This window comes from Lathyrus oleraceus, chromosome 5 (genome assembly GCF_024323335.1).
Source record: "Lathyrus oleraceus cultivar Zhongwan6 chromosome 5, CAAS_Psat_ZW6_1.0, whole genome shotgun sequence".
Taxonomy (NCBI): Eukaryota; Viridiplantae; Streptophyta; class Magnoliopsida; order Fabales; family Fabaceae; genus Lathyrus; species Lathyrus oleraceus.
The window spans coordinates 441894796-441906349 of record NC_066583.1 but is presented as its reverse complement, the minus strand read 5'-3'; the positions used below and the strand labels follow the sequence as shown (position 1 = coordinate 441906349).

Below are 11554 nucleotides of genomic sequence, written 5' to 3'. Positions count from 1 at the left end.
CGCTCGTGGAATGATTGAACATAATCGCCATCGAACTTTATTTTTCCAATGAAGGAAAGAAAAATATCGATAAAACCCTTAAAAAAAAGAAAATGTTCGTCGCAACCATATTCTAGTTCAGGAGTCGATTATGCAAGGGGAAGATATTAACACCCCTCACATCCATTGTATTTAACAAGAACCTTTTAGTTAAACTTGTGATTGAATGTTAGCTAATGTTATTTATGTTTTCGAGTGATAAAAGATTGAACAAGACAAGAAAAGGGGTCGCAAAAGGTTTTATTATTAGGGTGCTTGACGAGATTGTGAGTCTCGCTCCTACGTATCCTCAGGTACAATGAGGAATTCAAAGTTTCTTAGTTCTTCATAGCAAATGAGTATCGGTTGATTGATTTTATCGAAAGAATATTTAGATCGTGTTCTAGCAATTGACTGTTGCTTGTGATCGCAATTGAAGGCTTAAAGTGTTTGTTTGTATTGCGGTAGAACGAACTTAAATAATGTTCTTTTTGAAAAGGTTTTTGATCGCACGGGGGCGAGAAAATAATTTGATGCGCTGAATATGCTTTTAGGTGATTTACGAATATTCAAACAATGGGTTAATTATAGATATCACACGGATATTCGAGGTTACGAGGATCCATGCTTGTGATAAGTGGATTGAAGAATATGCTTTTGTGTGAAACTTGGCCTTCTTTCCTTCCTTTGGAAGATGTTTTGGTTCAAGGATCCATGCTTGTGATAAGTGGGTTGAGTGTTCTCCAAAGAATGTCTTGAAAAAGCAAAAGCAAAACAAAACTAACCTCTAACCTACTAACTATTAACTTTTAATTTCAAGTTTTTATCTTAATGCAATTTACTTTTAGCACTTTATTTCATTTGCCATTGTACATATCATTCTAATTATTTATGTTAATGTAATTTTCACTTTGTCCATTTGAACCATATTGTGTGATATATTTTGTTTGTGTATACTTTGTTTGTTTGTGTGGTCTTTGACCATTAATGTGTTGGTGTAAGCCCTAGAGGCCAATACTTTTGGTACTTGTATCGAATTATTTATAAATAATAAAAGGCTTTTTCTTTATTATGTTTGTTTAATAAAGTCCCTGGAATAGATAGTCCGTTTAATGTATCAAGTATGACTTAATCATGAGATCACATTAAACATAAGGATACTATTCTTAAAGTATCTGTAGTCGAGCTTTATTGTAAAGTGGGATAACATTAAAGCATGAAGACTATTATGTTTGTAGACTGATGATCGCATCTCATGGATCATGGATAAGGAGTTATCAAGTCTTAAACATAGGTATGAATATTAAGAGTAATATTTATACCGGATTGACCCGCTATGAGAATACTATATAGAAAGTTATGCAAAGTGTCATAAGTTATTCTCATGGTGATAATGGTGTATACCACTCTTCGACCTGAAACCACTATGGATCCTAGATGTAGAGTCGAGTGCTTTATTGCTGATCCAACGTTGTCCGTAACTGGATAACCATAAAGACAGTTGATGGGTACTCCACAAAGCATGATGAGGGACATGAGTGTCCTAGATGGAATTTGCCCATCCTGCGTAACAAGATAAATGTATATGGGCCCAATATTGAACTGGACAAGAATGACACGGTTTATACCTTGTGTTCAATATAGACATAAGGGCAAATGGGTAATTATACACATAATTATTATTGATGCGGTCAATAACTTGATGCGGTGTTCGCAAGTATACGAACGCGTCAGAGTAATATAAAAGATTCTCGAATCCACAGAGACCAAGTGTCAATCTATCGTTATCTATTGTTATGGTGTTTATCAAAGGCAATCAAAATAGGTGTTTTTGGAGTGTGCAATGAAAAGTAAAGTGTTAAATAAAGATTAATTAATAAAGACAGGGTCGAATGTAATTCACGTAATCAATTAATAATCCAAGTACTTGCTAATAGAATTACTTATGGGCAGTGTTTCCAACTTTGAAAAGAACTAATTTAACAGGAAATATCGCTTTCGCGTATTCAGAACCGAGTTGTACTCCCTAATCAAACCCTCTTATTGTCACTTATAAAGAGGCGCGCATTGCGTTAGAGTAGTAAACCTATTTTTAAGAAATATAGTATCTTGACTAAGTTGAAAAGTATTATAACCTGGATTTCTTAACCAAAAGAGGTTCTCACGAACCAGACTCTAAACTTATAAACGCGTCCGAAAATAGTTTTAAAATCTCTTTTCTTTTTAATGTTAAAAACTCTTAATGAACTAAACAAAGCGCTTTCGCTGTTTTTGAAATAGTTAAAAACAATTAAATTTAGATAGACGTTGGACGGCTTTCGATCTTACCCAACGGAATTGAAGTGCGGGAAAACTTAAGTTGAAAGTTAAAATAGCCCTTAAGTGTTTCTACGAACAATTGTACGGATTATCGGTTCAATTACGATCCTTACATTCTAACCTTATCAATTTAGCTAGACATGGTAAAGTAAAAATGCATTAAAATAAATAAAAGTAGTGCGAGTGCGGAAAGTAAATAAAAGTAGTGCGAGTGCGGAAAGTAAATAATTTAAAGCGAGTGCGAGGAAATAAATAAAAGTAAAGCGAGTGCGAGGAAATAAATAAAGTAAAGCGAGTGCGGGAAAATAAATAAATTAAAGCGAGTGCGAGGAAATAAATAAAAGTAAAGCGAGTGCGAGGAAATAAATAAAGTAAAGCGAGTGCGAGGAAATAAATAAAGTAAAGCGAGTGCGGAAAATAAATAAGATAAAGGCAAGTAATAAAAACCTGCTCCAATCGGAGGGTTGAATAAATTGCAAAGCGGAAATGAAAATGGCGGCAGGATTAACTTCCTTCCAAAGTGCTCCAAACTCGATTACAGACTCTATCACAGACTTGATTACACAATTGTGGTAACACTCCAATGCAAAGCGATTACCACTATAAAATACTGAATATATGCCTAAGTGAAACAAATTTGCTTCTGAGTTTGTCTCTGTTCTAAGTTTGGATGATTGTAAAAGTGAATTCGCGTTTCTATTTATAAGCAAGTAAAAAGATGGAAATGACTTGGATGCCCTTCAACTTGAAAATAGGAGGGAACCGTTTTTCCTCTTGTGGCGCCCGCCACAAGGCCATGGCGCCCGCCACAAGGCCAAAGTGAGGCACCTTAGTGGATGTAGTGGAGAACGTGGGAGTTGAGGGAAGTTGAGCTTGGACACGTCATGGCTTGGTCTGTGGCGCCCGCCATTGGGTAGTCCATAAGAACAAAATGCTGAATTTTAGGGGTTTTGGCTCTTTTTCGCTCCTTTTCTCGATCGGGGCTCCAATTAAAGTAAAAACCTGAAAACAAAGAAAAACATAGCAATAACACAACAAAATGATAATAAAACAACTAGAATGCATGTGAAATCGGAGTCGAAAATACAGTAAATTTTAGTGTTATCAAACTCTCCCACACTTAAACCTTTGCTTGTCCTCAAGCAAAACATTAAAAAGCTCATAAAAGAAAATTTGTGTAAACGAGTGCTTCAGGTAAAAATTCCAAGTTCGAGTCGGGATGCAGTGATAGGTACTAACTGAGTGAACTAAGGGTATCATGATGACACTGATCCGCAAATACGGACATAAACTTCATTCCTATATTAACCAACCCATATTATCCCACAATACCTAGGCCTGCTTCTTCATCTCTTTTTGTGTCCTTTTCATTCAGGCGCAATCACATTAAGCCCGTTATCCGTACATGCTTCATAGTAGAGTGGCCTGTTAGTGATTATGATCTGAGCATGGGGTTTCTGGCACATAAATATGTGTAAACCCTTTTATTGGACCCAACTGTAGTTGTGGGGGATCGGATCGTAATCCGCCCTACCGAGTTCAGTGCTAGATACCTCTGAACTAACTAACAGTGGGTAAGTTTTTCTTTTTTTCTTTTTCTTTTTCTTTTTCTTTTTGTAGCAATTTTTTACAATTCTTTGGTTTAAATGACTTTGTGAGGGTCACCTATACCGGAGTTGCCTTTTTGCTTTCTTTATTTTTTTGTTTTTCTGGATCATTCACTTATTTGCATCGGTCCCCTACGTAGAGGATGCGTAGGCCGGAGCTGACTGCTGAGATAAACTACTGAGGACTTATACGGAAATGATGATTAAGGCCATGGTATATGGGGTTTCGGGAATGATTCCTATATTTACGAAGCTTATGGTGCTAAAACAGATACTGATGTTTCGCAAAGTTCTCCCAAGTCACCGCATCCTTACTCAAAACATGTCTTTAAAAACCTGAAAACTTTCGAAATAACACTATTTTCTTTTTGCAAAAAAATTTCGGTGGGGCTAAAGGTATGGGGAGGTAGGATTGTACTAAAGATCTACTATATTTGGTGACTCGTCAAACTCATGCATTATACTAAAAAGCAAAATAAACAACTAAAAGGAAATAACAATAAATAAACTATCTAAAAACAGCAAAGAAAAACGATAAAGGAAAAAAAACGAGAAAAGACAATAAAGAAAAGACGATAGAGTCTCCTCCCACACTTAAATCGAACATTGTCCCCAATGTTTCAAAATAAGATAAGGGAAGCAACCTATTGCGGACCACTAGTGCCCTCGCCATCCAATGTCAGGTTCCTGTAGCTGTTACTCAAGTCATCAGCAAACTCGTCCCAGTGAAGCTGGTGGCTAAGGAATCGGATACTCGGCTCAATGCCCAGTGCCTCCATACAGTGCTGATCAGGATAACGTGTGGGTGCCATAGGGCGCTGATACAGAGCGATGTGGCGCTCTCTCTGAGCATTATCTCTATAGGCCACGTGCATGTCATCGAAATCCTGCATCCTATAAAAGTTAAGAAAGTGATCCTGAAAATACAAACCATTCAAATCTTAGTCTCAATGCAAAATATGATAAAATAAAATAAAAATAAAAATAAATAAATGCGAAAAAGTAAAATGAAAGAAAAACCATGGGTTGCCTCCCACGTAGCGCTTGTTTAACGTCAATAGCTTGACGATTAGAATCTATACATCTGTAGTAGGAATTGGTGGATCAATCAGGGTGTGGCTCGAGCAGTATGCTGGAATGTCTCCTCCTTCGTAGAGCTTCAGTCTTTGTCCATTTACAATGAATGGACTACAGGTATCGTTCTTGATTTCTACGGCTCCGGATCTCAGAATCTTGGATACTTCGAAAGGACCAGTCCATCTTGAACGTAGCTTTCCAGGGAAGAGTCGTAACCTAGTGTTGAAAAGGAGAACAGAATCGCCTATATTGAAGTTTTTCTTTACTATTCTTTTGTCGTGATAGGCTTTTGTCCTCTCTTTATATATTTTTGCATTCTCGTAGGCCGATTGCCTAAGTTCTTCTAATTTATTAATGTCTAGGGTACGCTTTTCTCCAGCGGCTAGGTAGTCTAAATTCAAAGTTTTAATGGCCCAATAGGCCTTATGCTCTAATTCGAATGGTAAGTGACATGATTTTCCATAAACTAGTTGATAAGGAGTAGTTCCTATAGGGGTTTTGAAATCGGTTATATAGGCCCATAATGCTTCTTGAAGCTTCTGAGACCAGTCTCTCCTAGAAATAGAAACAGTTTTCTCTAGGATTTGTTTTATCTCCCTATTAGATACTTCTACTTGGCCACTAGTCTGTGGATGGTATGGTGTTGCTACTTTATGCCTAACTCCATATTTTCTTAAAAGTTTGTCAAATATTCTCGATATAAAGTGTGATCCTCCATCGCTTATGACTAAACGTGGTGTTCTAAATCTAGGGAATATATAGTTTTAAATAGTTTGATTACTACCCTAGTGTCGTTTGTGGGTGCAGCTATAGCTTCAATCCACTTAGACACATAGTCTACAGCTACTAAGATATACCTATTTCCTAAGGATGGTGGAAAAGGTCCCATGAAATCTATACCCCATACGTCGAAGAGTTCTACTTCTTGAATGTTTCTTAGAGGCATTTCATCATGTCTTGAAATGTTTCCAGTGCGTTGGCATCTATCACACTTGACAATGAAAGCATAGACATCACGCCACATGGTAGGCCAGAATAGGCCAGCTTGAAGAATCTTGGCGTATGTCTTAGAGGTGCTCGCATGTCCACCATAAGGTGCAGAATGACAATGCTCGATAATATTATTTACCTCTTCTTCTGGAACGCAACGGCGAAAAATGCCATCTTTACCCCTTTTGAAAAGGAGCGGTTCGTCCCAATAGAAGTTTCTTACATCATGGAAGAATTTCTTCTTGCGGTGGTAGTCAAGATCAGGGGGTACTATATCAGCAGCTAGGTAATTAACGAAATCTGCATACCAGGGTACGTTACTTATTGCTAAGGAATTTTGGGAATGCTCATAAGGATCTATGTTATCATCTTCAATGGTTTCTACTTTAGCTATCAGTCTATCATAGGCAAAATCATCATTTATGGGTATTAGTTCTGGTTTTAGATGTTCTAGCCTAGAAAGGTGATCGGCCACTACATTTTCAGTGCCTTTTTTATCTCTTATGTCTAAATCAAACTCTTGTAGTAATAGAATCCATCGGAGTAACCTGGGCTTGGCATCTTTTTTACTTAATAGGTAACGAATGACAGCATGATCGGTGTAAACAATAATTTTTGCTTCTACTAGATAAGATCTAAATTTGTCTATAGCGAAAACTACAGGGAGTAATTCTTTTTCAGTTGTTGCGTAGTTAAGTTGGGCAACATCTAGGGTTCTACTGGCATAATAAATGGCATATAATTTTTTATCTTTCCTTTGTCCTAGAACGGCTCCAACTGCATAATCACTAGCATCGCACATTATCTCAAACGGTTCTGACCAACCAGGTGGTTTCATAATGGGTGCAGATACTAATGCTTGCTTTAAAAGATTAAATGCGTCATTACATTTTTCATCAAATATGAATTCAGCATCTTTCATTAAAAGTCCAGTTAAAGGTTTAGTGATTTTGGAGAAGTCCTTAATAAAACGCCGATAGAATCCAGCGTGTCCAAGAAAGCTTCGGACTTCTCTGATTATTTTTTGTGGTTTTAGGTTTTCTATAACTTCTATTTTAGCTTTATCTACCTCTATACCTTTTTCGGAAACTATATGTCCTAAAACTATTCCTTCGGTTACCATGAAATGACATTTTTCCCAGTTTAGCACGAGGTTCACCTCCACGCATCTCTCCAGGATTTTCTCAAGGTTAGCAAGGCAATTGTGGAAATCAGATCCGCAAACCGAGAAATCGTCCATAAACACTTCCATGATACCATCTAGGTAATCTGCAAAGATAGACATCATGCAGCGTTGGAAAGTAGTTGGGGCGTTACAGAGGCCGAACGACATTCGTCTGTAGGCAAAAGTTCCATAAGGGCATGCAAAGGTAGTTTTTTCTTGATCTTCGGGGTGAATAGGTATTTGGAAGAATCCAGAGTATCCATCTAGATAGCAGAAGTAAGAGTGTCTGGCTAGACGCTCCAACATTTGGTCTATAAATGGTAAAGGGAAATGATCCTTCCTAGTTGCTTTATTTAATTTTCTATAATCTATACACATCCGCCATCCTCCTTCTAAACGTTTCGCTACATGTTCGCCTTTATCGTTTTGCACGACTGTGATGCCTCCCTTTTTAGGTACTACATGCACAGGGCTCACCCACTTACTGTCCGAGATCTGGTAGATTATACCTGCCTCAAGTAACTTAAGAACTTCCTTTTTTACAACATCACTCATTATAGGGTTTATCCTTCTCTGATGTTCCCTTGAGGGTTTTGAATCTTTTTCGAGCGAAATCCGATGCATGCATACGGATGGGCTTATACCTTTCAGGTCAGAGATATTATATCCTAAGGCTGAGGGATGTCTTCGTAAAATGTCTAAAAGTTGGTTCGTTTCCTCTTGGCTCAAGGTAGCACTAACTATCACTGGACGGTTCATCTTTTCATCGAGGAACTCATATCTCAGGTTCTTAGGCAGTTCCTTAAGTTCTAAGGTTGGTTTCTTAGGGCATGGCATAGGATCTGAGGTAAGGGATAAACATTCGTAGAGGTTATCATCGATGTAGGGTTTCTTAAAGTCATCATCTTCCCTTATGAGAGTTGATGGTAACTTAATTGTTTTTATAATTTCTTTTTGTTCTAATTCTCTAACACATTCATCAATGATATCTAAGGCATAACACGAGTCTCCCATCACAGGTGCCATAAGAAATTTCGAAAGTATAAATTCTATTTTATCGTCACCTACCTCAAATGTCAACTTTCCTTTCTTGACATCTATTATGGCTCCTGCAGTCGATAAGAATGGTCTACCTAGAAGGATTGGTATATCATTGTCCTCTTTGATGTCCATGACAACAAAATCAGTAGGGATAAATAACTGACCTATCCTAACAGGAACATCTTCTAAAATGCCTATCGGATATTTAACAGATCTATCGGCTAACCGAAGTGACATCTTAGTGGGTTGTAATTCTCCTAAGTTTAACCTCTCACAAACCGCTAAAGGCATTAAGCTCACACTAGCTCCTAAGTCTAGAAAAGCTTTTTCGATGACATGATTACCCAAAAGGCAAGGAATGGAGAAATTTCCAGGATCTTTATCTTTCTTTGCTAATTTGTCCTCGGAAATAGCATTACATTCCAAAGGCTTCGGATCGTCAAGTCTACGTTTGTTGGTAAGGATGTCTTTGAGAAACTTTGCATAAGAAGGTATTTGGGTGATGGCTTCTATGAAAGGGATTTCTACATGAAGTTTTTCTATAACTTTAATAAATTTTTGATACTGTTTATTGATCTGGGTTTGTTTGAGTCTTTGCGGATATGGTATAGGTGGTTTATATGGCGGGGGTGGTATGTAAGTTTTATCTTTAGGTTCTTCTCCTTTTTCTCGACCTTCCTGGTTTTCAGATTCCTCTGGTTCCTTTACTTTGTCTGGGGTTTGGTTCATTCCTTAGAAGTTTTGGGTTCACTCAATCTAGGATTTGGTGGCTCATCATAAGCGTTTCCACTTTGTAAGGTAATGGCATTGGCTTGTCTTCTCGGATTTTGTTGAGGTTGTCCAGGGAATTGTCCTCCAGGTGTAGTCTGAGGGGCTTGGTTTAAAGCTACCTGAGAGATCTGGGTTTCAAGCATCTTGGTATGAGTAACTATTTGGTCAACCTTGGTTCCTAACTGAGTAATCAATTCGTTAACATGAATGTTTTGGTTCATGAACTCCTTGTTTTGTTGGGTTTGAGCGGTGATAAAATTTTCCATAATTTTCTCAAGGCTCAGTTTTGGTGGTGCAGGTTGCATAGGTTGATTTGATCTTGGGGCTTGATAACTAGGTCTCGGAGGTGTATTATTTTGAATAGGGTTATTGTTTTTATAGGAGAAGTTCGGGTGATTCCTCCATCCAGGGTTATAGGTATTCGAATATGGGTTCCCTTGGGTGTAGTTTACTTGCTCATAGTGGGTTTCATTTAATAGACTGCGTTCTGCAGATTGATGTCCTTTGGTTCCACATATCTCACAATCCGACGAAACTGCGGCTATAGTATTCGGGTTTATGCACATATGCTCGACTTTAAGGGCTAATGCGTCCATTTTAGCTTGCATCATGTCTATAGAGCTTAGTTCATACACTCCTCCTTGGGCTTCCTTCTTCTCAACTGTCGCTCGTTCGACTCCCCATGATTGATGGTTTTGAGCCATATCTTCGATGAAGGCACTAGCTTCAGGATAAGGTTTGTTCATCAGAGCACCGCCTGCGGCAGCGTCGATGGTCATCTTTGTGTTATAATGAAGTCCATTATAGAAGGTTTGAATGATTAACCAATTTTCTAAACCATGATGTGGGCATGCTCGTAACAACTCTTTATATCTCTCCCAAGCTTCGAACAACGATTCTCCTTGGTTTTGGGTAAATCTAGTTATATGGTTTCGAAGAACGGCGGTCTTACTCGGGGGAAAATATCTAGCAAGAAAAACTCTTCTAAGGTTATCCCAAGTCGTAATGGAATTGGGTGGAAGGGAATCTAACCATGATAGGGCTTTATCTCTGAGGGAAAAAGGAAATAATCTTAAACGTATTGCCTCAGGAGAAGCTCCATTGGTTTTAAAAGTATCTGCTAATTGAAGAAATATTTTTAAATGTTGGTTTGGCTTCTCGGTAGCGAGACCCACGAATTGTCTCTGTTGCACTAGTTGCAACAGGGATGGTTTAAGTTCAAAATTATTAGCTGGGATGGTTGGGTTTACTATACTAGAACTAGGTTCTTCGTTTGATGGTTGAGCGAAGTCCTTAAGAGGTCTTTGGTTTTGATCTTCTGCCATAGCTCTCTTAATTCTATGAAAGAATAAACGTGCGCGAGCGTAACGTTCAGGTTCCACCAGAGGGTATACTAAGCTTAAACTTCCGGTGCTGTGAGTTCTTCGCATTGACCGGTGGGAAATAGCCTAAGTCTAAACGATATAACAACAGGGAAATGAAATTTGACGAAATTGGTCTCCGACAACGGCGCCAAAAACTTGATGCGGTCAATAACTTGATGCGGTGTTCGCAAGTATACGAACGCGTCAGAGTAATATAAAAGATTGTCGAATCCACAGAGACCAAGTGTTAATCTATCGTTATCTATTGTTATGGTGTTTATCAAAGGCAATCAAAATAGGTGTTTTTGGAGTGTACAATGAAAAGTAAAGTGTTAAATAAAGATTAATTAATAAAGACAGGGTCGAATGTAATTCACGTAATCAATTAATAATCCAAGTACTTGCTAATAGAATTACTTATGGGCAGTGTTTCCTACTTTGAAAAGAACTAATTTAACAGGAACTGTCGCTTTCGCGTATTCAAAACCGAGTTATACTCCCTAATCAAACCCTCTTATTGTCACTTATAAAAAGGCGCGCATTGCGTTAGAGTAGTAAACCTATTTTTAAGAAATATAGTATCTTGACTAAGTTGAAAAGTATTATAACCTGGATTTCTTAACCAAAAGAGGTCCTCACGAACCAGACTCTAAACTTATAAACGCGTCCGAAAATAGTTTTAAAATCTCTTTTCTTTTTAATGTTAAAAACTCCTAATGAACTAAACAAAGCGCTTTCGCTGTTTTTGAAATAGTTAAAAACAATTAAGTTTAGATAGACGTTGGACGGCTTTCGATCTTACCCAACGGAATTGAAGTGCGGGAAAACTTAAGTTGAAAGTTAAAATAGCCCATAAGTGTTTCTACGAACAATTGTACGGATTATCGGTTCAATTACGATCCTTACATTCTAACCTTATCAATTTAGCTAGACATGGTAAAGTAAAAGTGCATTAAAATAAATAAAAGTAGTGCGAGTGCGGAAAGTAAATAATTTAAAGCGAGTGCGGAAAGTAAATAATTTAAAGCGAGTGCGAGGAAATAAATAAAAGTAAAGCGAGTGCGAGGAAATAAATAAAGTAAAACGAGTGCGGGAAAATAAATAAAGTAAAGCGAGTGCGAGGAAATAAATAAAAGTAAAGCGAGTGCGAGGAAATAAATAAAGTAAAGCGAGTGCGAGGAAATAAATAAAGTAAAGCGAGT

General features: G+C 37.7%; 1 non-coding gene across 1 annotated transcript; it reads left to right on the top strand.

Annotated features, from left to right (window-relative positions):
- Positions 1–9822: 9822 nt before the first annotated feature.
- Positions 9823–9929, top strand: LOC127088520 (small nucleolar RNA R71). The gene has a single exon (XR_007790353.1). It is a non-coding gene; the product is annotated as a small nucleolar RNA R71 (small nucleolar RNA).
- The last annotated feature ends 1625 nt before the right edge of the window (positions 9930–11554 follow it).